This window comes from Gavia stellata, chromosome Z, assembly GCF_030936135.1.
Source record: "Gavia stellata isolate bGavSte3 chromosome Z, bGavSte3.hap2, whole genome shotgun sequence".
Taxonomy (NCBI): domain Eukaryota; kingdom Metazoa; phylum Chordata; class Aves; order Gaviiformes; family Gaviidae; genus Gavia; species Gavia stellata.
In genome coordinates this window covers 16,911,861-16,939,828 of record NC_082637.1, presented here as the reverse complement: position 1 = coordinate 16,939,828, position 27,968 = coordinate 16,911,861, and the positions used below count along the sequence as shown (strand labels likewise).

At 43.5% G+C, this 27,968-nt stretch overlaps 1 protein-coding gene across 1 annotated transcript in view; it reads right to left on the bottom strand.

Annotated features, from left to right (window-relative positions):
* Positions 1-19,214, bottom strand: part of GHR (growth hormone receptor) — a 127,210-nt gene extending 107,996 nt beyond the window's left edge. The window contains exon 1 of the mRNA XM_059834431.1: positions 19,204-19,214. The gene's annotated coding sequence lies outside the window, so the exon portion shown is untranslated. The remainder of the gene's footprint in view (positions 1-19,203) is intronic.
* Positions 19,215-27,968: the final 8,754 nt, after the last annotated feature.

Genomic DNA, 27,968 nt, shown 5'->3' with positions numbered 1-27,968 from the left:
GAGACACGTGCCTTCTTATCCTGCACCAGTGATTTTAACAGTGGCTTATGCTTGGAAGTCTCACTGCAGGACTGGGATCTAACTAGTGTCCACATAGAGAGAGCAACTAACATACAACATGTGTATCTGTTAATCAGTTTGCTCACAGGCTGAGAAAGATGTAGAGAAAGATGCTGTTTCTACTCTCTTTTTTTTAAGTAGCTGAGGCATTCATACACCAAAGACAGTGAACAGGATTGTATTAAGAAGTTACTTGACTTGCCAAGCTTACCACAGGCATCCGACATTCATGAGGTTGGCTTAAAACTGTGCTTAAAAATGAGCTTTTTTATTTCTTCCGGGGTCTCAGCCTTCAGGATTCACATCAGCAAGATTCTGTAGGCAACAAGGAAGCCTATAAACTTTCATTAAAAGCAAGAAAAGGCATACCGCACCTCTGTAAAAATCAAAAGCTTTCAGGCATTTTATAGCACCATGTGTAAGATCAAATCTCTAGCAAGGTGTTAAACAGACATGGAGGTATACAGGGAGTAAAACAGACAGAATGAACCTTGCTATATGCATTCATCTCTTTTCAGCCCCCCCCCCCCCCCCCCCGAAGATGACATTATCAAAAAATAAGCAGGACCAACGAGAAAAGGGAGGCTAGACCCCAGATCAAGCATTTTTTTAACATTACTGAATTTCACAATATTCAAGTGTACAGTGTCCTATTCAAAAATCAACCCCTTTATTACAATCAATTTGCTGTAGCAGAAGCTCATACTCATCATCTCTCAAAAAGGCACCGGGCTTCCCTCGATTAGCTTGAACATAAAGGGTAACATTGCTTTTGTGTACGCTCTTCCCTCCTGCCTGGCTTGCAAATTGTTAATTAAATATAAATAGCATTAACTTTCTCTGTGTGATTCATTTAGCAGGTTAAAAAGTTCACTTGAATATACAGTACTCATCTGAGTAGCCCATAGAGAGGAGTAATCATATCTGAGCTGTCACGGTGAAAATGGAATGCAAATTGATTAATGCTGTACAACGGAAAAATAAGAAAGAAGAAAAAAATAAGAAAAAATAAAGCAGTCCTGATAATCTGCCTTCTGTCCTTCCCATCCTCTCAAAACCAAGAAAACAACAATTAAAAGATAAGATAATCCAGCACCTGGATTGGGAGCCCAGCCAAGACAAAGAAGCAGGCTGTTCAATGGGAGCTCACCTTTCGGCACACGTACAGCCAAGGCCAACTTCAAATTAAGAAAGAAGCTGCGATGTCCAGGAGAAGGAGATGGGCTGGAGGACAGGAAGCAAGTTGTGCCAAGGAGAGTGGGTGAAGGTCAGGAGATGGTTACTGGCAAGTATTGCCTGCTGCAGCCCCTCCCAGCTACCACCCCTTCCCACTTGCCCTACAGGCAGGAACTCCCAGCTGAACCCCACAGCCAGGTCCTACCTACCAGTCTCCCTCTCCAGGCATGCACGCCATCCATTCATCGTCTCTGGTAATTCAAATATTCCCATCCGCAGTGCTAAATAATAAGCAACGTGCGAAACGTCCACTATCTGTCCCACCAACCACTCTCACAGCAAAAGAGAATGATCACCCCCAGCACAATTTGGAAACTGTGCTCACGTTCGATTTTCCAGGAACAAGCCCTCTGACAGAAAAGGGAATAAACAAGAAAATGTGCACAGGGATCATCCGGAAGTTTAAGGGCAAAACTGTGCTGAGTGAGAGCAACAGCCCTGTGTACCCAAAAGTCAACAAACAGATTCCAAGTATTTTGGAATATGAACTCAGGATTTCTTTGGTTAACAAAGTTTACAAACCTGACTTGATGCCAGAGACAAAGGGAACATTCTCATTTTGCAATAAACCTCAGGGAGAGCAAAAGCTCTTAGAAGGGTTCACCCTCCAGCTGCAAAAACCCAGCCTGCCAGCTTAGGAGCTGTATTTGCAAAGTTTTATAAGTAGCAGTTAGGGCCAAAGGGGAAACTATACTGCCAGAAGCTTAGTTTGGCCACCACAGTTATCACCCTAATCCATGAAAAAAGCAGTGCCAAGATCTTTACTGACCACAAACCAAACAGGACTTTGAGCATTCGCTCTGGCAAAGGACAGTGCCAGCAGCAGGCCACCAATGTCAGGCTAACGCAGCTGGGGGACCAGTCCAGATCCACAGCAAAATCTGTTATGCCCACCCTAACCTGGAAATAAAGATGGATTTTTGTGTATTTTGCTAAAGCATTTTTCAGTCTGAGGCTTCTTCTAACACACATTTTGGGCAATGTTTAAACAAAAAACAAACAAAAATAAAAAAAGTTATTACATCTAGGGACTTCCCATGATTCAAGACAGTTTTCTCATTGCTTTATTAGAAGATGAAGTGTCAGTGCCATATTCTACCACTGACCAATGTAAGTAAGGAGTGACGGGCTAGACAGCAGTTTTGAAAAAAAGAAAAAAAAAAGAAAAGGAAGAGGTGTTTGGGATAAACTGCAAACTGAACGTGAGTCAATGACAAAATGCCATTGTCTCACAGGCACCAGGAATTCTGTAGCGCATTAAGGGGAGCAGCACACATGAGAGGGGTGATTAGTTGGCCCACTCCTGAGTGCCACTAAAAAGGCCACTTTCCCTTTGGGCTGCTTCTCCTTGCCAGTGCTGTTGACAAACCAAAGAGTGCACAGAAGAGGGCAATGAAGACAGGAAGTTCAGAAAACCAGACCAGCGGAGAAAGGTTTAGAGAGTGGCATTTCGCTTACAGAAGAGACGTGAGACATGTTGGGGCAGCAGAAGGAGAGAGGCAAGCACAAGGGTTTGCAGCCTGGAGACGCTGTTGCAGAAGGAGCAGCAGTCGGTGGCTTGCCATGGCTGCCATGCTATCACAAGCACTGACGGCGCTGAAGAAGGAGTATTTTAATAACTTTCCAGCTAGGTAACTAAGAAAAGCAAAACCCTGCAGTGCTGCAGAGCCTCCGCAGACCCTGTGGAGCTCACTCAGAGGTGCTCCAGGGCTCTGCTGTCCCATCCACAGAATTCACAGAATCACTTAAGGTTGGAAAAGACCTGTAAGATCATCAAGTTCAACCATCCACATGAGGGGTGACAGCTTTCCTATTCATGCTGCAGACTCTTCAAGGACAGGGAGGGGTGTCCGCTCAGTGCCTACCACGGTATCGTGATCTTCAGTGTTATGTCTACCGTAACCGTTACACGAGATTATTACCTTGCACAATCAATACCTGGCATCAGTAAATAATAATGTAGTAAAATTCTATCTGTTTCAAGGCATTTTAATATCTTCATGAACATCATAAAACCACTGGCTTCTTTAGAAAAGAACACTGACAGCAGTTAGCCTAACAGCAAAAACCAGTTCAGTAACACATCCTTTTGGTGAGATGAAAAAAATTCAGTTGGCTCCACTCATGCTGATATATAACTCCATAGAACTGAAATTTTTATTTCTAGTCAGTTTGTATCATTTTATGCAATACAAAATAAAAAGTATTTTCATTTATTTGAACCCACTTGAAAATACTTGAACTTATTATTTGAATTTATTTGAAATTAATTTTGTTTAGCTGTTTTCAACTCATTAAAATAGCGCTTCAGACTGAAAAATTGATTTTTATTTAAAATGCGTTTAACCAGTCCAGCATTTATGAGTTATATAGTCCTAGCTCCTTCTAAGAGAGAAGACTATTAGTCTTATTCAACCCAAAATTATTAACTGCCTTGGCTTCTTGAAAACTTTGGTTTTCCAGAAAAACTGCTACTTTATTTCATCAAGTCAGAGGCAAGCTTATAATGAAAAGCTTATATACTTCATTGCACAGAAAAGACTAATTATCTTAACTCTAAATTAAATATTCAAGGATTCCTTCACTGTCATACCTCAGCAGGCTAAATTCAAAATTCCCTTAAAATCTCAGATTTCAGAAAAATATTTTCCCACAGCTGTTTTAGCAAGGGACAAAGAGGCAACTAATATTGGGGAGTGTTAGATTTCAGCCAGCATACGGCCAACAAAAAACATACTAAAAGCACAAGTAATCAGCATGCAGCGCAGCCTCATGTGACTGTATTTGTTCTGTTCGGCACTGTAAATTATCCTGCCATTCCTGAATGCTGCCTGCCAGTTCTCCAGGGCAGGTATCTTCATATTTGTTTAGCATAGTTGACTGAATTGCAAACTATGGCTATGGCACTGTATTAGTAATAAATTATTGTCACCTGAGGCAAGAGTCTTTGCTCCTGTTTATCACAGCAGATGGTGCATACCAGGGAAATTCTGCACATACCATTGAAGAGCAGGCACTAAACTGAGGTGGCTGAATTAAGGTCTTAGGCTTATCACAGTCAGTAGAGTCTTCAGAGAAGGCAAATAATTCAGGTATCTGGTGCATATACTTAATATTATATCATGTGAGTAGTCTTCAGCAACTTTAACAAACTTCCGATATTGCCCAGACAGACCAGCCACCATTAGGTCATGTTTCCCATCTGCTGCTACAGCTAAATCCTGCCCACCCCTGCCTGACTAAGACTTGTCTTTGATTACAATGCCCTGGCTGTAGAGCTCTCAGATCCCTTGTCCCTGGATACACAAGCCTTTGGGCCACACAGTGAACGTGGGCCACTGTGCAGGCTACTGAGAGCTGATCCCAATGTCCCCCTTTGCCCAGGGCTCCAGTTGCCCCAAGGCTGCCTCTAGCTCCAGCCCTGCAACAAGGCTGGCAGCACCTGGTACGCAGGGCTGTCGAAAGGCAGCTTCATGCCTGGCCAAAACCAAGCTGGCTGTGGGCTGCTGCCAAAAGGAGCTGACTAGCCCTTCCTGATGACAAGGCAGCCCCCTGCCACAAGCTCCCAACCTCTCACGCTACCAGGCAGCTGTGGGACAAGTGGCATCAGCCCAGTGAAAACCCGGCTCCCAGCCAGGGGTGCAGCTTAGGCACCCTACACCACGGTGTGTGCTGCAGAGAAACGAGAGCCTCCACAATTAATCAATCTTTCATAGAATACATTTGCCTTTTATTTCTGGCCACAGCATTCAAATGCATTTCACGTCTGAATCTATGCTAAGCAGCCGGTGTATTGACATGTGCTCTACAAAGCTGAGTCACTCTTAATTGCAGTGACTCTGAAGATTTATCTTCAGACTCAGGAACTGCAGCTCTTTTGGGAGATAATAGGCTTCTGATACTCCAGCACATTGTCAAGGTAGTCAAGTTGTCAACTGATGGTCAAGAGAGAATAAAATCCCAAGAAGCAAACAGAATGCCAGCTGGGAAACACTTGTTTTTTCACTGGTGCAGTTTCTATTTACCACCAGCCTCAGGAGAGTTACTCTAGCTCACTGGTAGCGTATCTCAAGTGTCAGAACTGCAAATCTGCTTCTGTGTACACGTGCATTTATGAATTTGTGTGTATAAAATCTGGTATGCAAACACATTTTCCTTTGGTAAAACATGCCACAGTATATAGAAATACCTGCAGGGAAAAATCACACGCTGACATGCTCTGAAAACAAACAAATGTGCTTGATGACTAATTTTCAGTTATGAAATGTAACAGTTTCATTCCCTCAGGACAAAATACTTATAATAAGAGACGAAGCAAGTTACTCTTTTGGAAAGGAATAAGTTAGTATGTCCACACATTTATCTCTCCCAAGTTTTCCACCTCACAGAATTTTTTTTTGTTTGTTTGTTTGGTTGGTTTTTGTTAGCCTAGTTATGGAGGCATTTGAGCTGTGTTTTTAAAAAACCCAACCAATCAAATATATTTTCCTGTCTACAAAACACCCAGGAACATGCCAGAAAGTAATTAGGAATGACAAGCATATAATGACATGTGAGCTGCAAGTATTCAGTTTTTAGTCTGGAAAATAAAATACTTAACAATGGATATGGAGTGCTTTTGCTCCACCTCTTTTACGCATAGCTGTCATGACTAATTTGAAAAATAAGAGAACATGTGCCAATCTACTTTTTAGGCAGAGTTCAGACAACAGAGACATTCAAACAGATGAAAGAAGATCAGACTAACTACACCAGTTGCCTACATTAGCTTTGCAGAGGAAGAACCAGCGTATCAGAGGGCCTGTGGCTAAGTCTCCACAAAGAGACTGGTTTGCACTTGTGGCCTGCCAGATTCCCTTTTTTGCTAAAGACCAAGCTTTTAGCCATTCTGAGATTGGTGAAGTCGTGCTCATTTCCTGCAGGTAAATCATCATGTGGCAGAGACCAGAGTTAGAAATTAGGATTATCTAAGAGGATACCTACTGGTGGTGTTAAGTTTTTCTGGATTTATGAAAATAACTCCTAAATAAATTTGACACCACAATCTTAATTTTCTGAAAGTATGCTGAATTTTAGGCAAATACCTAGATTTCTAGTACAGTATGGAAGACTTCAGAATAAGCAGATTTGCTAGTGAGTGACAGGACGTGCCTGTTGACACCTTGACTGGAAACTCTCCCTTAAATCTTACCAGAAGCAGAGTTCCTCAGGCCCAGCTTGCTGATGAACAATGCAGGAAAGCTTTATAATGGAAAAAAGTTGTTGTTTTTATTGTGCAATTTGGCAGCAATAGGTTATCGAATACATACCTGTCCCAAATCATGCTGCCAGTGTATTTCAATTACCTTGCAAAGTAGCTGTGCAGGATATTATTGTCCTGTGCCTCACAAGACAGGCTTGCTGCCAACTGGGTCATACAATAATCAACAAAACAGACTCCAGAGAGGATGCTAGATTCCTCCCAACAGCACCTACCATTGAAGCAATTACATATATTTAGTCAGCATAGTGCTGGATTTTCACTACTTTATTAACAAACTGCTCAAGTGGGTCTGATCAGCAGATAACTGTAATGGCCTGACTTCATACTCGGCCATGAATCTTAATTCATGTAAACCTTTCAGGTCATGCTACTGCCAAAGAGAATGTCTTGAAGAAAAGGAATAGTCTGTTTGTAGGATCCCTGGACTCTTGAGTTGGATACATTATCTGTGAAATACAGGCAGCACCTGGCTTACTACTAATTCCAAGACTGCATAAAAACTAAGACTACAATACATTCGAAACAACAGCAAACGCTCAACCAAGTATTCCCCTGTTCTAAGAGGGGAAAAAAAAAAAAAAGAAATAACAGAACAGCTGTAGTGGTTCTGTTATGGTTTGGGAACCAGTGCCATGAGAGCAGGCTCTGAAGGCTCACGCCTGGCCGAGGTCTTTCTGAGCTCAGTGCAGAGCCTCCCTTGCAGTCGCGGCCGGGGATATGGCCCTGTTCCTAGCCACAAGCTACGTATTGCTTCCAGGAGCTACTGCTTGGGAAATGCAGACCAAATCTTTCACTCCGATCCGACAATCGATGCTACAATCCCTTTTTCACAGCTACATTAAACTCCCAAATAAAAGATGCTGTATGCATTCCCAGTGCTAACAGGATAGGTGAGAAACACTTTCCTCATAAATATCATTTCTACCTGCTTGCTTGTCATTCAAACTGTAGGGTAGTCTACAGAGTATTAATAAACCCCTACAACAACTGGACTGATAATTGAGTAATTTCAGAAAACTAATCCCCCCAGTGGTGGCTGCTGTTCTCTCTCATTCAGCATCAGCATCTGGCAACAAGTGATTCCACTGAGTAATCTTGGCAAAACTTGGAGAGATTGTTTTGAATTTCCTTCACAACTTCTCAATGCCCAACTGTATTAATAGCTGAAGATGAAACACTACTCTTGTGGGTCTTCTTGATCCCATGATAATTATTTCTAATGGTCCACGTGGCACTTATTTACCATTTCAACATTTGCTTAAATTTATTACAATTAAGTGACTGTGTTCTACATAATGATTTGCTGGTAATAAGGGGAAGAAGAGCAGCCAGCATTTAATGTCCATGGATACATCTTTGAGCCAAACAATGGCCAGAAATACTAACGCTACATAAAATACATCCAAAGTTTGTACTGCTATCTGCAGAAAGTTCCCTACCTACAGCCCAGTAAGGTCCCATGTCACTCCTCAGAAAGGAATTACCAGGACAGTTTTGAAAGCATCATCCCTCACCCACCAGACACACGTGGGTCTGCGAAAAAAAAAGTCAAGGGAATATGATCAGTTCTGTTTGGTTTTACCGTTTTGAATGACAAAACAACATAATAAATGGCATTAGTCCTTTTCTGTAATAACTGAAGTGCTCGGCTAAGACAAAGACAAAGGAATGAATGGTAAGAGCAGTAGGGGGTCAAAAGTCAAGGCCCGAAGCCAGAGCTGCCGATAAGCAACTCTTTATAATGTAGAACATCCAAAAAGGTCCGTGCTGTTCACTTAGAAGTACATACCCTCCATCTTTCATCTACAGTGTTAGAATTACTGTCTGCTCTTCATGTCTCAGTCCCTTAATGCCTCCCAGAAAGCTTATACAAGGTAAAGAATCAATGCTAGTCTGTTCAGTCTGCTTTCAGTCCTTTTTTTGTTGTTGTTTTTCAAATGTCTGAATTCCTTGCGGTATTGTTTGTGTGATTATAGCACCTACAAATGATTGCCAGCCAGCTGCTCTACAAATGTCACCGACAGGACAAAATGCAGATTAACATTCATCTTTCCCCAGAAGATGCTTTATTTCTGCCCAGTAATTACCATAGTGAATAGGGTTGCTTGTTCAGGCTTCCTGCTATTCTCTATGAGCTAGTTTCCACCTCCACTGGTGCCACACCTCCACCAGCTTCTGCAGCTCTGCTCTCTTAGTGACACTTAACATGTGGGCTTGATCATCTGCTGCTTCTGCTGTACTTGTATCACAGGAAACCAGTCGCTGAGTTCACAAACATTAGCACAAACTCAGATTTCAATTTCTGCTCAGCAGCAGCCCAGAGAGAGGGGCTGGGGAGGAACAGGGGATGGTGTGCAGGCAGCTGTGCTTGCAGACTGCTGAATGGGCAATTGAAGCCTCGGCTGCCATCTCCTCTGGATGAGCACAGCTCAGCACTTTCCCCAAATTGGCTTCAATCTGTGTTGTCTGGAAGTGCTCCACAAGCCGCAGCTTGTGAACAACTGTGCTGCTTCTGACCGGGAATTTTAATAACGGTTTTTAAGAGCACCTATCTGTATTCTTAGGGAGTAATCAAAGCATCTGGAAAATGCCAATCTACTAGGATGCGAAGCAACACCACAAACACAGGGTTTTGCCCGTGCCCACCAGAGCTACCCTGCCAAAGCACAACATTGTGGCAAGAGATGAGGATTTCTCATTCATCCTGCAAAAGAAGCTCCTCTCAGTCCTTCCACGCTTTCGCTAAGCCACGCAATTCAGAAAATCCTACCGAAAACTGAAAGCCAACTTTCAGTCAGAAGAGCTGGAATAAAGCGAAGGAAGTAACTTTGCTAGCTCTATAAAACATAAAGACAACATGGGGCTCAACATGGACTGTATACAATAAAGAAACACACAGTTCAATAACCTGCATGCTTTATGGATTGTTCTGTTAAAGATGTCCAGAAATTTGATTACATGTCCAGTATGCTGTGGGTCACCATTCTGATATTTGGTGTCAATTATTTAACATAACTGCTTAAAAACAGTCAGAAGAAAATAAGAAAGCCTCCTACAGAAGCCTCTGCAAGTAATCTGCCACCTTTTCCCTCGTGGCCGGTACTGACACTGAGACAGCAGAGTTTAAAAGTGCTCCTCCCTCCCCTCTCCTTCTGGTACTCTGCACCCTCTCTGGCAGGCCAGTTTACGGTAACTTTTCCAAAGAACAAGAGTCAATAACTCTAATGAATGTTACCCCGGTAGGTTACAGAGGCTTTCAACCTAGACAGCCTATAAAAAATGACAACATAAAGGTTGTTTACACATACTGTAATATAAACAGAAGAAGTGTCTAAAATGGTTTGCACGCCGCTAGAAAGTGTTCAAGCGTTCAAAATTAAATAAAAAAAGAATTACTAGATTAAGCCTATTCAACTCTCTCAGCTGAGTGAAGGTTTTAGCATGTGGCTCCAGGGGCAGAGGAGCCTGGCCACCTCAAAGGGAGCAAACAAAAAGCGCCAAGAACAGACAGTTGTGTGACCTGCAGATCCAAAAGCCACAGCTGAGGTCGCTGCTCTGTAGTACTGCTCAACCTGAACAGGAATGAATGTACTTCTTGTGCCAGTTTTCAAAATATCTGGTCAGTGCAGGTGTCTGAGATGTAAAGGGTGGGAAGGATGATTCTTCTTTTGCCCATAAGGGCACACTTCTGCTTCATAAAAACAGATTTACCAAGCCACAGCCTCTTATCCGATCAGGCTCCTTGGCAGGAACCTTTCAAAATCAGTTTAAGGAATCCAGACAAATAAATAACTAGGGGGAGATACCTCTTCGGTTTCAGCCCTAACAACAAATGGTGCCAGTCATTTTTATTGACATCTTACATTTTTTTCACACTTCAACATCAATAAATAAAACAAGAACTGCAGTATAAACAAACAGTATGTGTACCAATTGCTCACACACAAAATAAGTTGGTGAAAGACATCAGTTGTTTGATGCAAAAATACCATCCTTCCATTCCCTGTATTTTTTACTAGCTCTTGCATTGACAGGCTCCAGTCAACCAGTTGCACTGCAACCAATATGCCATTTGGAAAGCATAGCAATGCAAGCCTCTGGAAAAATGAGTCCTACACTACCAAAAAACATTTCTACTCCTGCCACAGCTCTACCCATAAATGGCATAATCTTTATAATAATAATAATAAAAATTAAAAATCAGTATGAAAATATATGTCTGGGTGCAATTCAAGTTACATTTGAATTTTTAAATCATCTTGAGGGGTTTGGGGTTTTTACTGTGTTTTACTCCAGCCGTCTCAAACGTCCTTAAACAAATCATTACACGTAGTCTTAAACACGCCCTTGTGATTACTGTAGGTGACAGAATGTTCAGTTTTCCCCTTAAGACAGTGGAACCAAACAGTTCAGAGTCTGTAAGTACAGTCTTTCCAATATCATCCAACAGTTCCCGAGGCTTTCATGTCCTGGTCTTTCTACTTACACATGTTCCATTTTGCTTCAGAAATTATCCACAATCTGTATGCAGTCCCCGGCTCTTGTTCCCTCACACCATAAAATCTCCTCTCTTTTTCTGCAGACTGAAACACCTGTAGAACATGTTCTCCCACTGTGGAAAACTTCTTCCTTCTTCTACTCTGAGATCTCCTGTGGTTAACCAGGCTCTCGGGTTCCTTAGGGTTGAAATAACATTCAAATAATAGGCCAAAATTCGTTAAAAAATGAATTATATCCGAAATTCATACCTCAGCATACAAAACAGGAGTATGACTACAGAAGCTTATGTATGAAGATTGCCGTTACATTGTTCAATGTCAACGTGAACAATTAGTCAGGAGGAATCTCTCTTCCTAAATACTATGTTCTTTCTTTTCGACAGATGGACTTTTTATTCCCACTGGATCCATAAAGCTCTCTTGGGCTTTTAACAGAGAGAGGCCTCTGCCTGCAGTAGAATGGGAGAGGAAAAGGGACCTGCAATGATTTTCACAATACTTTTGGTTACGTTAATAAAACATTAACTTTTTTATAATTGGAAAAAAAGCAATAGAACACGCTACAACAAATGCATGGGTGCAACAGTAAACAACATTACTTCTTCCATCATGGCATTTAGTGCATTCATCTATGCCACAAGCCGGATCAAAGATAAAAGGGCATGATGTATTGCTTATTTCCCTTGTACGTCAGATACAGGCTCTACACAGTTATACAGAATAAGCCTGAAAAATCATCGATGTATAAAGCATCCTCATGCAAGTATTCTTGATCTCCCCTCCCTGCTCCGATGCAAGTTAGGCAGGCCCCTCACACCACTTAAACAGGTGAATGCCATCCTTTCTTAAGGTCAATACTGGCATTTCTGTGGTCAGCCAAAGCCTTAAGAATGATCAAGCAGTACCCACTGTAGTTAACACTCCTGTGTGTGCCTTGTGGTGGATAAATTACATGCCACTGAAAAAAGTGTGTCTGGACCCAGTACAATCAAAGAAATTAATTCTCTCAAAACTACCTATCATTTCAAGGAAATTAGCTATTCAAGCAAAACACTTAACTAAGAACGAGCAGTAACGACGCACAGGCTGCTTTACAACAGTGACTGCTTTTTCTGAAACAGTTTCTGAACTGATATGGCCACCCTTATTAAATGCACCTTAGTGCTAGAAGATACCAGAGCTCATCACACGGTTCCACAAAAATAGCCTTCCTCACAGGGAGGTGGAGGGGCCATTTCTCCCCGTCCCAGGCTGCAGTCTCTCCATGCCGTACACGCTGTCCTCCACCAGCAGAACTGGCTGGCGTACAGGAAGGCAGCAGTGACCATATCACGTAACAAGCGTCTCTCCTGTGCAGTGTTTGTTACCTCCACCCAGCACAAGCAGACCCAGAAACTCACTGCTGCTCTCCAAAGGTCAGAAATCACAGCTAAAAAGTGCAAAGTGCCATCTTACACACTCTCTCTGATCCTATGCCAGTAATGTTGTGGCCACCAGTAAGAACAGTTCATCCACACGTACCGGACCAGCAGGTTGGCACTGTTTGGAACAAGCACAAATCAAGTGTGAAAAGTTTTAGCTGCATGTGTTTCAGTCAAATATGTGGATGACCCCAAACCTGCAAACGGATTCAAGAAAAAAGGGCAGGATTTCCCACTGCACGCTGCAAATCATTCCTTTTTGTGGCTCAACTCACTGTGGCAAGCGTGGCCCTAGTACATGCCCTACAAAAGCCAGGACTCAACCTGGAAGACCAAAGCCCCAGCACAAGCACATCTCACTGGGCTTGATCTGTACGTGCTGTGAAGTACAAACGGGCTCACGGAGTCCTGACCGCACTGTACTCTGCCCTGTTTATTTAACATCTGACTTAGTCCTTAAAGCTGCTCTGTGCCCAAATTCAAACTGTCACAGTCATTACAAAAGCGATGGTCTTCTTGGGAGTTTTTTGTAAGTAAAAGTTCCATAGTGGTCCCTGGACATACCTTACTAGGCTCACCCACAAAAAGTAATCAAAGCCAAAGATACAGCAGTTCATTGCTTCTGATTGCTTTTCTCCTCTCGATCCTCATCGCAGACCTTCCTTACTCTAGGCAGAATAGATAAAGCTTGGTCCCAAATGTAATCACAGTCGGTCCTCTTCAACTCATGCGAGGCAAGGGACAAGAATGGCCATCTAGAACGAATCATGCTCTCTTTTCACTTAGTTTTTACAGCATCACATAAAGCCACTAGCAATCTCATGAACAGTCAAAACATCAAACAGTTCAAGCTTTTTTGGATGAAAACAGTATACAAGGTATCACTCAAAAAATTATAAAGTAGGTTTGTAACATGGTTCTTGAACAAACACAATTTAATAAGCATTCGGTACCAAATTCAAACAATATTTGCAGTCATGCGATAAAGGAGAGCCCACTGTACCAATTCATTCTCAAGGTAACACTGACATAAATTCCTATGTGTGTGTGAAAAAGGCAGGCAAAAAAAGAAAAAAAACATGAAATATGGCAGAAATCAGGCTCCTAGCTGAACATTTGAGAGCAGCTGGGAATAAGGCATGCAGTTCGTGAACCAAAAACTGACAGGCATACTCATTTAATTGAGACAGCTGAAATAAATATTGTTGATTCTTTCAGTCTGTTTCTCCTGGCCTACAGATTCTCTTTCATGGTCAGACTGTCGCTACCCAATCCCCAAACTCCAACAGGCACAAAAGGAGTTGTTTTGCAGTATCAATAATGTTGTAAAGATGAAACACGTACAGATTAAAACCCAAAACTGTTGCATACTGCTCAGGCACACAGATGTCTATTCACAGAACTAACATAGGTATGGTTTCTACCTACAGGGTACCATCAATGCATCCTAGACATCTACTGGAATATGGAGCCAGCCCACTGGGATTTGAACGAACCCAGCGTTTTATAGGTGCAGCAGATTTTCAAGGCTAGAAACAGCCATTGGATGTCTCTACCTGGAGAAGAGCAGGCAAAAATACTTCTGTCCTCCCCAAATTCTATGCTGGCCAGACCTGAACCAGCCCCACTGCAAAAGCTTGGAGTACTGAGTGACTATATCGGGCTGCCCAGGGCAATGCCATGCAATGCCATGACAGCCTGGGGTGCAAGCCAATAGCCAGTGAGGACAGTGCTAGAACAGCTCCTGATAATAGGTCAGGATCTGGTTTTTCTCCTACTGAAGGGCCAAGTTTTACCAATCTCATTTTCTCCTGAGGCAGTAAAACTTCAAACTCAATTTAAGAGCTTAAATGATGCAACGTGACAGTTGTTATTAATAACCTAACTCTTTCCAACCACCCCTCAGAGTTGTTGGGTGTTAGCTGCTTACAAACCTGCATTGCACAAAATTATTCCATAGAGCATCTGAAATATTACTTTATGTTTGAACTGAAAAACTTATAAACTGAGTTTGAAGACTGTAATGGATTTATGACATTATTTAAACAGCTTTTAAAGTCCAAGATGTTAATTATCTCCATCCCTATTATTGTCCCATGTTCAAATGGTACCCAAATGCAACTGATTATTCACATTTATGTCTTCATATATCATCTTTGTTCTAGGATTATAAGCAGTAAGCTTATTAAGTGATCAGAGACAGAAATCTTCCACCTTAATCAGTGTAAACCTGGTGAAGCATCTTCTCTTTGTACCACATTCTGAGTTCAGTTTCCCACATTATGCACCCACCCTAGGTCGTCAACCTGTGCTTGATGCACAGGCCTAACAGGTCTAGCACTGTGATACCCTAATGCTGTGTGTCCCTCTAAATGGCTACAGAAAAGGAGAGACGGGAAAGTGTAACTCCTTCCAAACCAGAAGAATGGGTGCTGTTTCTTCTCTTAATGCAGAGAAGTTAAAATTTTCTGCTAAATTTACCAGAGCTCCATATCCTCCCACCAGTGTTCCCTGCAGAGAGTTCATTGTCTCCACCACATCTCCAGCATCCTCCACGCAGCCCTGTGGGACCTTCCCCCATAGGACCACGATCCCACGCAGTGGATCCCTCCCACAAAACATAACTGCTAGTTCAGACACCTAACAGGGCAAAAGATAATGTTGCAGACTGTATCTATACAAACAAGAGTATCTTAATAACTCAAAGTATAAAACTGAATGTGATTTAGAAGATATGGATGTCGACATCACTGTCAGTGGATTTTTTGGAAAGTCGAAAGGCTAACAAATGTGACTACCATGGTAAGTATGAGTAGGACGACAGATGGAGTTTTAAAGCTCACAAATGCTTGGTTACTGCTGTAATCATTCAGCTACTGACTACATGGATAACAAATGAAGTGGACAACCTTACACCTGGAAGGTTACTCTGAATCAAGTGTCTGTGCAGGTGCATCCACACATTTAATACAAGTATCTCATGCATCAGTGACCATTACTGCTTGAAGCGGAAGACTGGACCAGGGTGTTTTCCAGCAGTTATTCCTTCATTAAAAATAAATTTAATTGTCCTTTACACCCTTACAACATTGTACCTCTGAAATGCTCAGCAAACAGTAAGGAACATTACCTTGTTTAGGTAAGACATTAAGTCTCATCCTACTGCAAACCACCCTGCTACTGTGAAGCGTTTCTGAAGTTTGTATTAACTTACTAATAAAAAAAAAAAAAAAAAAAAAAGGTTTTGGTGATGACTTTCTTTTCAATAGAATACCTGCTTTCTAGAGGTCAATAAAATATCATGCTTAAATGTATTTTCATTTCGTAATCTGCAGTAAATATGGTATGAACCACATCCATCTCTGTCAGGAAACAGCCTAAACAATTTACCAGGAAAAATCATTTCTCATACTTTGAAAACCAGCTCTTTGGTAAAAGGAGGCTTCTTACATCTCTCATGAATTAAAATGATGTGTAAATAAACACCCACCTCATACAAAGAACTTAAATTGGGATTCATATACAATAAAGAAAGATTTCCCTTGTGATAAACAATTTGAGCACAAAGTGTGTTCCTTCAAGTCCTGACATAAATCTGTTCCTGCCAAGCTAGTATCTCATTGAGTCAGTCTTTCGCCTTCACCATGACTGTAGTGGCAGCCCTGCTGCTTCTCTGCCTGCTTTCCTCACACTGCCCTCGTCCCAGAACTACCATCCCAGCTCTGCTGGGCCAAAGATTTGTCACAAAATATTTGGTGAAAAAATAAGGAAGATCCTTTTAGTTAAAAGGAACCCAACTCTCTAGCAAACCCATTAGCAGTCCCATGTGGACTAAGTGGATTCATTCTTTGCACTGCTGGCATCCTTATCCTTCCTCTCCCCACCAACTTTAACCCCTCTTCTTGTTATTCTTATAAATTTTATCTATTTGCAATGCTTTGAAAATGTTTTGACACCTACCTTAAGATTGCAAGAGCTTCAACTGGGCTGAATGCAAGTGCTGTTGTGTCTGATAAAATATTTATTTTCTTTAAATCAGACAAAAAAAATAAAATAATCAAAGCATCTCTGCCTACATTGCTTTCTCAATGACAAATACTCACAGCTTCTATTTTGTCCGTGGAAATCTGGTATTTCAAATAAGATACACAATGTTATATTTATTCAGCTCGATGCTCCCATTAGTAGCGCAAGATAAATACTAGCTTTGATAAAAAACAATTTCTGCAGCAAAAGGAAGCTTTGTTTGATAGGAGCAAGGCCTACCTCTAGTTTATATACACATTAACAGAAATGTACATATAGTCAAGGGAAAGAGACCCTGTGAGTGAAAGTTATACCCTAAAGCAGCAATATATAGTATACCTCCTCTGCCTCCGGATCACAGAAAAGAAAGATGCCAACCTAGAAACAGAGGAATTGCCATCCAAGATTTATTTGAGCTTTCCCTACTGGAAAGGGGCACAAGAGGTCACACACAGTAGCACATGCTACTTCAGTTAGTAAAAATGCGCAGAACCAAGCTCCGTACGTCTCCCCAACATATCCAGCGTGGCAGAGACACCCAAGCGCTCTCTGGGAGCAGTGCTGCCATGCTGCACAGTGCTACAGAAAACAACACCTCTACAGAGCCCCCAGGTTTGTATATTTGCATGGTGCTGCACTGTGCTGTGCAGACACATCAACACCAGGAGACAATGAAACAGCCCACGGTAATGAAAACAATGCTTGACCATACTGGAGAATCTGACTCCAAAAAATTTGGGGATTATCTATGACTTCTCTATACATTAGAGTAAGTTTCAGCAGTTATTTTCATATATTTAATAAAAGTACCACTACCATTTACCGGCAATGTTAGAAATCACTCCTCAGAAGCAGTGCAAGTTGTCTTGTTTGTCAATCCTTTATAATTATTGAAACATGCTAACGTCCTGAATTAGCACAGCAAGTAGCAATTCTAGTAATGCGAGACTGAGATGTGGTGGAGATGAAAGACACCACATTCCTATTTAAACATTTCAAGTTGTCTGAATAACTTTCAGTAATACTTATATTTATCACTCAGAGCTCCAAAACACCTCAATTGCAGTCTACTCTAATCTCAATATTTAAAATAGCATCTTTTAAATAAATGCCAGTATTTAAATAAATCTTACCAAATCTCCTTATATTGATTCTATTCCCAACTACATTTTCATCACTGATGTGAGCAACCAGGACTATGCTGTAGCTAAAAGTCTTTCAGATTTAAGTTAAGCAGCTCTTTACCTGGTAAATAACTTCAATTTTTCCTATCAGTAAAGCATTTATAAAATGGGATCCAACTCAAGCAGTAGGCTACAATCTTTTAATTGCTTCTTTCTTATTTCTGATTTAACCATGAACAGAAAGATGACCAGGTGTGTGTCTCTCGTAGTTGCTACAGGAGGAGGAAGGTGAAGCTGTGATTTAATACAGTAAGTTAATAATACACTAGATTCTGAACGAGATATACACAGCTGAAAAGATGAGTAACTAATGCACATCCACACGCTTGATCTCTAGAATTAGCCCCATGAGAGTTTGCAACAAATATCACTGAAGACGTTGCTGTGAGAAAACACTAGTTATTCCTGCAATAACACCCTCTGTTTTGTATACTTCTGCTCAGAGTATTTGCAGTATGTTTTAAAAAATACTCTCTTCAGTTTTTCTTCCTGTGCAATACTTAGAGCAGACTGCACTCTAAGAAATGCAATCAATTATCGATGGTATGAAAAGATTAAAAAAAAAAGGGGGGGGGATTGTATAAAGTGGAATAAAGCACACAGAAGAGACACTCAGATTAGGTCCATCACAGCAGGAAGGACTGAGGCGCTGGCAGCTCATGTGCCGTTCTCCCTCTGCCTTTTAAACCCAAGCCCGTACAGAGGAGAAGGTTCCTCTGAAAGCTCTGAAGGGTTTCTCCAGAGCTCCAAGGCCGTGTCTGCCCCCCCGCCACCCCCCATCACCCACTGCACGCGGGGTCACGAAGCCTTCCGGCCCCACGCCCGCCCCCCGCCAGCCGTCCCAGCCGCGGGTCCGCGGCCGGAGCTGGTGCCCGCCGCCACGGCCCGGGTCCGGCGCCGCGCTGCCCACGCCGGGCGCCCCCGCTGCCGGAGGGGCTCCGACACCGACCGGGGCGGCGGGGGCTGTTCACAAACCCCCCCGCCGCCCTCAGGCGAGAGCCGGGTGGGCGGGAGGCGAAGCCCGAGAGGGGCCGGGCCCCGGCCCGCCGCCGCCGCGGATGGGGGCGAGGAAGCCGTCCCGCGGCCGCCCCACGCGGGACGCGGCCGGCGGGGAGAGGCGCGGAGCCGCCGCCCGGTACTCACCGACTCGCTTAGAAACTTCCCCCAAGTTTGGGCGGCGCGGCGGGCGCGGCCCCCCCCCCGGCGGGCGCCGGCACCATGGGAGCGCCTCAGCGAGCGGCCGCCGCGGCGGCGGCGGCGGCACCGCCGGGCATCGCGCTCCCTCCGCCCGGGGCCAGCCCCAACTTCTGAGGCGGCAACGACCGACAACGCCGAGCGAGCGCGGCCGGCCGCAGAGCTGAGCCCGCACCCCTCCCGCGGGGCGGGGCGGGACGGGCGGGGAGGTCAGGCCGGGGCGGGGGACGGCGGGAAGCGCAGCCCACCGCCCCTGCCCGCACACCCACCGCACCTCCGCTCCCCCCCCCCCCCCCCCCGGCAGCGGCGGCAGCACTCACTTCGCTCCCCGCCGGCCCGCAGCCTCCTCCGCGCCTGCCCTGCCCGCCGCGGCGCGGGGCGCTCAGCAGCGGCCGCCGCCGCCGCCGCCTCCTCCTCCCCCTCCCATGGCCGCCGCGTCCCGCTCGGCAGCTGGCTGTCCGCCCGTGGCGGGGAGGAGGGGGTCAGCGAGCGGGGCCGGCGGCGCGCCGGGGGAACATGTCTGGCGGGGCGGGGCGGGGGCGGCTCGGCGCGTCCCCGGGAGGGCGGCTGGCGGCCCGGCCGCCACGGAGCCCCGGCCGGTGCCTGTCACTTTCACTGCGCCGCGGGGCTCCGTCTAGGGGAAGGCGGCGGCTACTGCAGCGCCTCTCCCTGCCCGGGGGGGAGAAGTGCCCTCCCGGGACGCCAGCTCCGCGCTGCGGGCACGGGGGGCTGCGCGGGGAAGTTACTCCCCTCCGCCGCAGGCATCTCCGCGGCGATCGCTGGAGGTGGGCGAGGGCCCGGGCTCCCGGCGCCGGCGTCTGCCGGTGAGGGCTGGGCTGGCGCCCCGGTTTGTTTTCAGGAGGGCGGTGAATCCGATTTCAGGGAGAAGGGGGTGTCAGCCTGCCGCGCGTGCGGCTGCCGGCGAGAAATGAAATGGTTTTGAACGGCTGAGGGTGCAGAGATGGGCACCTTCCTCTACCAGGTGTCTGGCAGAGCACACGCAGGGTAATGCGAGCGTAGACGTCAGCTCCAGGAAAAGGGAGAATGACTGCTTGGACTTTTCCTACAATAATGCAGATTTCTCTTTTGAGAAACACCTTAGGAAAGAAAAGAGTCAAAATGAGCGCAGTGCCATCAGTTTATTTTATTTAGGCATCACTTACGTTGAGAAAGTACCAGAGACAGACTCACATGTGCAAAGGTGACTTCAGCAGTGACATACCGATCTTTAAGGCCCTTCCAGCGCCTGGTCCCCCCCCCCCCCCCCCCATGCTTGCTCAGCATCTGGCTTCCTCATACAACGGAGGTGGGACAAGAGCCACACAAGCCCGTGTTGCAAGAGTTTCCCAATCATTTGGTAAGCCACGATGCAGAGCCCCCTCTGAAATTAACCCAGAATAGCAGAGAATTGTAGCTCACCCGAGTTCCCTGCTGTGGTTCAATGAACACGAATGCTGGTGCCACCACATGGAAGTTGTTGGGTTACGGTGGCCAGGGACAGTGCAGTTCCTGGCACCTTTCGCTGCTCCGGTTGGTGCTGCCCTTCCCTTGTTCTTGCACCAGCAGTTGTGCGGCTGGGTGCTGCTTGGCTTCAGGGAGCTGGTGAGCCTCAAAGACTGACCTGCAAACAGCAAGTGATCAGTCCTCAGCCAGGCTGTCACCGCGGGCTGGCTCTCTGCCCACTCCCGTGAGTGCCAGACCAAATGAGGGGGTAAAAACACATAGCTGGGGCAAGACGGACCGTGAGAAGTGACCTTGTCAATTTTCGATTGCCTTAAGGGAATTGAAATCTGACGTGCGGATAACTATCTGCCAGAAGTGTCACTGAGGTTTTAAACTAAGGGCACACAGATAATCTTATTCCTTCACCAGAACCATCTCTTGACTTTTCCTAATTTAAAAAATCACGGAAACAGAACTCTACAGTCTTTCAACACTGTCGGGCAATACCATAGCCTTTCCATTAATATATTTGCAAAGGACATTAAGTTTCGGTTCTTACTACTGGTTAGGGGCTTCATATCCACATCTTCCACGAGATGTGTGTGCTGCCAAATTAGCGGTTGTTCCTCAGGCCTTTCATTCTTACCTGCTGCTACTGAAGCTATGGCAAAGCATGATTAGTAACCCATTCCGTTAGAAATTGCAACCACCGACCTGAGCCTGGCTGTATAGTTTTGTGGCTGGAGCACTGCGTTAGAAGTGGAAGACGTGTACTCCAGCTCCAGAGATGTTTATGGCGTTTATTTAATACAACATTCCTGTAACATAATAAAATCTGAGATGAGATTATTACAAACTATTTCGTATTGGCTAAGTAGCAGTAAGAGTTGAACGTCTAAAATACCACATAGATAAAACAGGGAAAATACTTTACTGCTCCCTCATTATATGTATGGATAAGCATAGATAATAGTAAATCAGTAGATTTATTATATATTCTGCATTTATACCTCCCTGCACTTTCTGTATACTGGACAGTGTTTTTTACTTGTTCACATGGCGGGTGGGATTAAGGTCAAACACAGTTCACTGCCAACAAGACCTGATTTAGGCAAAAGCAGCCAAAGTAATTTTTCAGTCAGAAAACTTGCGGGGATGTGGATGGGGCTGGGAAGATAGGAGACTGGTAAGAGTTGTAGGTAGGTGCTGGTTTGGGGTCCTGGCTTGGGATAGCAAGAAGTCTTTGGAGGGGTGATGGTCATCAGCACACGGGTAGGAGAGGGCTGGAAGTTTGTGAAATAGATTCTCTGAAGTTGGAAAACAAGAGAATTTTATTTCGTTTGGGTTTTTTTTTTTTAATAATTAGGACGTTGCCCTTAAATTAGGTTTCGAGTCTCTACACTGTCTGCAGCTAGTCCTAGAGCTGCAAAAGCACAAGGGTGTGTGTTACATGTCTGTAGGATAAATATTTTTAATTTTCTTCATTGCTCCAATACAAGTAAATAGCATAATAGATGGTCAGTAATCTCTTGGCTCCTCTCATTTAAAAAAAAAAGAAAAAAAAAAGTCTGTCTTTTCTTTAATAACTAGTATACTCACTTTCATTGGAGGATTTGGGGGGATATTATAATACACTTATTCTGTGCTGCTAGTCTGTGGTAGTATATTCATCATCAATGGAAATTATCTTCAGAATATCTGAGTTTGATATCTTATGAAGCATGAATCTTAAATTTAGGTCAACAACAATATAGGAATCTATTATATTCTTTATACATCTGTTAGGAAACATCTACCTTTCAAACTACGTACAATTTCATGTATGCCCATGTACTTCCCTTTTTTTAAATGTTTATTCCCTTTCATTTATGCTGTATTATCACTCTTCCAGATTCCCTCCAATCCCCTTAAAAAGACTGGAAAAGCAAGTCTGGCTTGAATACACTCAGTAAGGATACCTGAATACTGACTCTTTGTTCTGACATAATACCCAATGATACCAACACCAGCTAATGTTAAGTACTGTATACACGTGGTTCCCACTTCAGTCCATTCCAAAAAGTCCTCTCCTTTCTGAGTGTGATGCTCTGGAACCAGGCACAGAAGACAAAATGATGGCTGAATCTGGTTTTGCTCTCTGTTTATGTTAGTGTATAATGCAGTGTTTATCAACAGCATGTCAAATAGGACTCCAACTGCTCAGATCATAACAGTTCTTCACCTGGAAGTGCTTCCTTCCCTTTAAAGTGGCTACAGCAAGCGCACATTATATTATGATTGGCAGTAATTTCTGCAAGACTAGCTGTAAATGCCTATTGTAAGCATTGGCTTATGTCTGCGCTTGTACAGCATAAAGGTAGCTATATTAGTAAAATCTGCTATAGGTGGAGTTATACCAGTCAAACTCTGGTTGCTTGGTTTAGCAGGCAATAGTTTCCTATATTCTGAAAAAGCTGTGTTAATACATACATTTCTAGATCAATATAATAGGATCCACGTGGAGGGTCCATGCTTGAAAAAAAGGGTTTCTTTGACTGGTGGAGTTTATACTGGAAGGAAATAAAGCGACTTTTTTGTTGCTGGGCATTTTGCCGATACAATATTGCAAAATGCACTCTTAATTGATATTGCTCTACCTGCTGAGCTTTTAGACAAGGCCTGAGACTCTGCGGTCTAGTCTGAGTAGTTTGAAATTCCAGTTTGAGTGGGGATGAATGTGTTTCTCTTGAGTGAGGAACTACTTATATTAAATTACAAAAAAAAAAGAAAAAGTTTTTACTTTTCAAAACTGCATGGAAAACTGCAGGAGACTGAAATAAAATCAAGACATTGTTCATATTCCATATTCTTACTTGCAGCTTAAATCTATGTTTTTATCCATTTTCTTTGCTTTTTGTTTAACACAAGCATAGAATCACAGGAAAATTCAGCTCGGAAGGGTCTTCAGGAGCTCTCTAGTCCAACCTCCTGCTCAATGCAGGGTCAAATCTTGTTGCTCAGGGCTTTACTCAGCTAGGTTTCAAAAACTTCCAGGGATGGAGACTGCACAACATCTTAGGGCAACCTGTTCCATGGGGAAAAGGGTTTCCTTTCTTCTCCAGTCTGAACTTCTCATTTCAACTTATGCTCATTGTCTCTCCTGCCACCATGCACTGCTGTGGAGAGCCTGGCTCTGTCTTCTCAGTCACCTGCTTGTAGCAAGGGTAAAGCTGCTCTGAGGTGCCCCCAAAGCCTTCCCTTCTCCAGGCTGAAGCAGCCCCATCCCTCAGGCTCTCCTCACAGGGCTGATGCTCCAGCCCCTAAGCTCCACCACCCTGAGGTGGCCCTCCACTGGGCTCGCTCCAGTTTGGCAATGTCTGTCTTGTAGGGAGAGGGGAAAAACTGGATGCAGTATGCAAGATGTCATGTCATGACTGCCAAGTGAAGGAGGATAATAACTTCTCTTGATCTTCTCTGGCTGTGCTCCTGTTCACACAGCCTGTGATGCTGTTGGCCTTCACTGCTGCTGGGGCACATGTCAGCTCGCTGTCTACCTAGTCCACCAGGTCCTTCTCAGCAGGACCGCTCCCCATGCAGTCATTCCTCAGCTTGTATCACTGCACGGGGTTCTTTCTTCACAGGAGGGATTTTGCATTTGTCCTGGCAGAATTTCACGTGGTTCCCATCAGCCCATTCCTCCAGCCTGTCTTAAGTCCCACTGGAGGACAGCCCTGCCTGTGAGCATATGGACTGGTCCCCCCAGTTTGGTGTTATCTGCAAACTTGATCAGAGTGCACATTACTTCCCCCAGGTCATTGATACAGATGTTAAACAGGACAGGTACAAGTATTGATCCTGTGGTACTCCACTTGTTACTGGCCTCCAGGCACAGGGACTATGAATCCATATTTTTTCAGTAACATAATATCTTTCTCCAATTAATCTCCACTGATCTTATTTAGATGGTAACAAAAAAATAGAGGATGTAAAAGAAACATGTTAGTCTTTTAGAAATAAGATAGAGACTTGTTCAGATAAATGTGTGCTTCCCCCTTTATGTTACGATTGTAGAAAACTTCAGGAAATAAAAAAAAGTCCACTGGTGCTGTGTGAAACTTAAGTGATAACCTCTATAGGGAGTAAATCAATCTTTTAAGAACATATTGTGTGTTCCGTTAAAATTTCTGTTCATAGGATAGGAGCAAGTCAAAATTCTGTGCAGTGGGTAAGTTAATGCCTCCTCTTTCCTCACTTTACCTTCTTAATGTCCTCTATTCATGTAAGATATAAGAATAGCTGAAAGAAAAGAAGCACTCTTTTAATCTAAATTTCCATCATAAATTAAGTTGCAGAAAAAAGTACCATTTAGGTTATTTTGTTATGGCACACGATTGCTTACAATGAAAAGAAACCACACTAATAAAATGCATATTCCAACCACGATCAGACTTGTACCAAGAGCTGGGAATGCACAGTCCTTGCTGTATGCAAAAATAAAAGCAATATTTAATAGCAGATCTGCTCTCAGCCTCTGAATATGTGGAAAATTTTAGGTTGTGGGTTGTCTGGGTTACTTCCTTTAAAGCTACAGAGCAAAGCTCCCCTGAATACTTTACATGAAAGTGGAATATTCATGTAACTAACAAATATCTGTGGAAACAGAGAATTTTCTTTAAGGAACTAATCTCTAAGGAATCAATATGAACATGCATGCAGGAGAGGAAAGCATAGGCAAAGTGAGAAAGGAAAATGAAGGAACACCCTGCCACAGCCTGCAGTCTCTTGCTCTCTGTGTTGTTTCTAAGGCATCCATCATGTCTTTATCTACAGCTAATATAAAACAAAAACCTATCAGGCTGTGTAATTAATATGTTAACTTTCTGATCCTCTGGGAAAAGAAAAGTGACAATGGAGGTATTTTGCTTGCTTTGTTTCTGAAGAAGGGAGATGGAGGAGAGTAGAAGTGAAGATTTTGCTTCAGCCAGTATATTCAGTGCCATTTTTTATAAGGCAAGGAATTTCGAACCTAGTGTCCTGGCTTGCTGCCAGCACTACACAGGCTGTCCTGCATCCTACAGGTACATTAGCCAGAAGAACTACTGCAAATGAACAATGAAAAACATAAATCAATTTTAAAATAAATAATGTGCACGTGTTGCTCTGTGGATCTTAACTGAATCCCGTCCTTAGTCTTTTCAGTGCTTATTGAAAATTGTGACCAGGCACATACTGCAAAACCAAAATCCAGAGCCTAAGACCGCTTCCTCCAGCTATGCGTACACATTGTCCTCCATTTCCTTCTGCCAATAGCACAAGTTTAGCTGTCCACTGAAGCTTCTGCCTAAAATGCTAGTGTCTAAAGTGTCTCAAATGTTCAAGCACATTAAACAAGGTTTTCTTGGATTGCTTTCCTGCACTTAAATTCCTAAATTCCAATATGTTAGAGGCCTAACTGGTTCACTTTCCAAAGTATTTTACATTTTATTGCTCAGAGCATGCACTCGTTGTCTACCCACATTTTATGAGCATTTTTCTGCAACTTTTGCTACGTTTCCCCTCTCCGCCCCAAGTTCTCTTGTCTGTCAGATTTAGGTGGAAAGGAGATCACAGAAGCTTGGGCAGAGACTGTGTTTGATTATTTGGGTACTCAAATTCACTGTAAGCTAAAACACTAGTATTACTATGCAAAAGACAACAGACAAGAATTTGGCCAAGGTCATAATGTATAAAGGAGGAGATTTAAATTTCTCGGGCTAGTTGAAGAATGAAAACAAACCCACAAAATAACTTACTTTGTTGTTTTCATAAATCTGCTAGTTCCAGGAACAGTAGCATCCTTTAATTTATGATTCATCTTAAAGTCTGTAATTGACAGGTCTTAAGTGTGTGTGACAGCAAGGAATTCAAGACAGACAGGCTGACAGAATGTGTGTTGTTGCCTTCTGTACATAACCAATATGCTTTCTACTGAGGATGACATTAACCTTTTTCTGAAGAGCTTGGTTTTTTACATCAGCTCACCATTTTGAGAAAAACATAACATCAGTAGAGGAAAAACTTGTCTTAATATTATTTTGTTAGAATGTCATTCAAATGCTTTACAGAGGAGTGTCTTTCAAAGCAGAGTGTTGTTATATACGTGAAACTTCATAAGATGATGTGAGATAGCGCTTTGACTCTCCCAAAGGACCATGTTCGTTCATGTGCTTCCCAACCCTATTCTATATCATCCATTTAATCAGGTGTAAAAATCAGGCCCAGTGGTCTGTAGTTCCCAGGTTTCCCTGTTATAGAGTCCTTTTTGCTGATGGGCTTACACTGATAGTTGTCCCTTCAGAAATCTTAATTGAGCCATAACTACCTTGCAGTCAAAATGCAGATCTCTGGACCCTTTTGTTCTTGCTCGACAAGTCCTTCTCTCCTCCATGGGGTTCTCCCATGGGCTTTCCATTCCATTTGTAGAAAAATATTTGGCTGTCCATCCACATGATCTAATGTCCTTTGGCCCTCAACCACTACCTGGCTGAAATTGCTGCACAAGATTATTTCAAACTCGTGTCATCCTGCATGATTGTACTTCAATGATTCTCAGTGCTCATGACAGTACTGAAAGGCAGTGAGGGCAACAGTCAGCTGGCAGAGAAATGACCTCAAGAGCTATCCAGTTCGGGGAGTGTCCAGCCTTTCCGATTAATGGAGCTGCATAACAATGTTTTACCTTGAGAGAGAAGCCATAACAATGTTTTACCTTGGACAGAAGCCATACGATGCATACCATATGCCTTGGAGACACCAAAGAGCAGGGGTCCTATGAACAACAATGTTCTTACAGGACTCCAGAACTCCATCATGGGATGAGGAGCAAGCTGAATATAAAGCTGGGTTCCAGGAAAATAGGGGACTTCACTCTAAGCAGGACCTGATGACTACTTCTTTTGTTAGGTGGAGACTCAGATTGAGCAGTAGCTCCCATAACAGAACAGACCACCTGCTCATCATGTACTTGTCATGCTTGACATGTCATCACTTTGACATGGTAACCACATTTGAATTACTGAGGAGCCAAATGCTCCTACAGGTTACCTACTCCTGATGTAGTTCATTCATGTATCCCAGAGAAGGATTAACTGTCCCTACCTAATTCTTCGTATTTTCTTGACTAACTTTTCTAACAAATGTCAGTGATAAAAACCCCCTCTACCTGCCAAAGCCACCTGTATCAGAAATTCACAAGTTTCTTATTAGAATGTTTTTCTTAATGCCTAACCTTTATTCTTGCTACAACTTAAACTTCTGAATTCCTCTATCCATGGTGGAAATGGTGGTCAGATTATTTTCTTCTGTGTTTGAAAAGAATTTCCATGTACTTCTCAGTCTTTTCTCTTTCTTAGTCCAAATAATCTCTGTTTATAAAATCTTTTATCATAGATCACATTCTCTTTACCCCTAATCACTTGCACTGTTTTCGCCTTTCTCCAGTTGGCCCATGTCTTTTCTGAAGTGTAGTGCCCCAAGGGGTCCAAGTCCTCTACCCAAGGTTCTAGCAGTGCCAAGAAAAGGAAGGCTTGAGGGCTATACAGCTGTTTATAGATCACAGCATATTCCTTGTATCTTGCATTTGCAATAGATTGTTAGTTTTGATACATCTTCAGTTTGTGGCCTA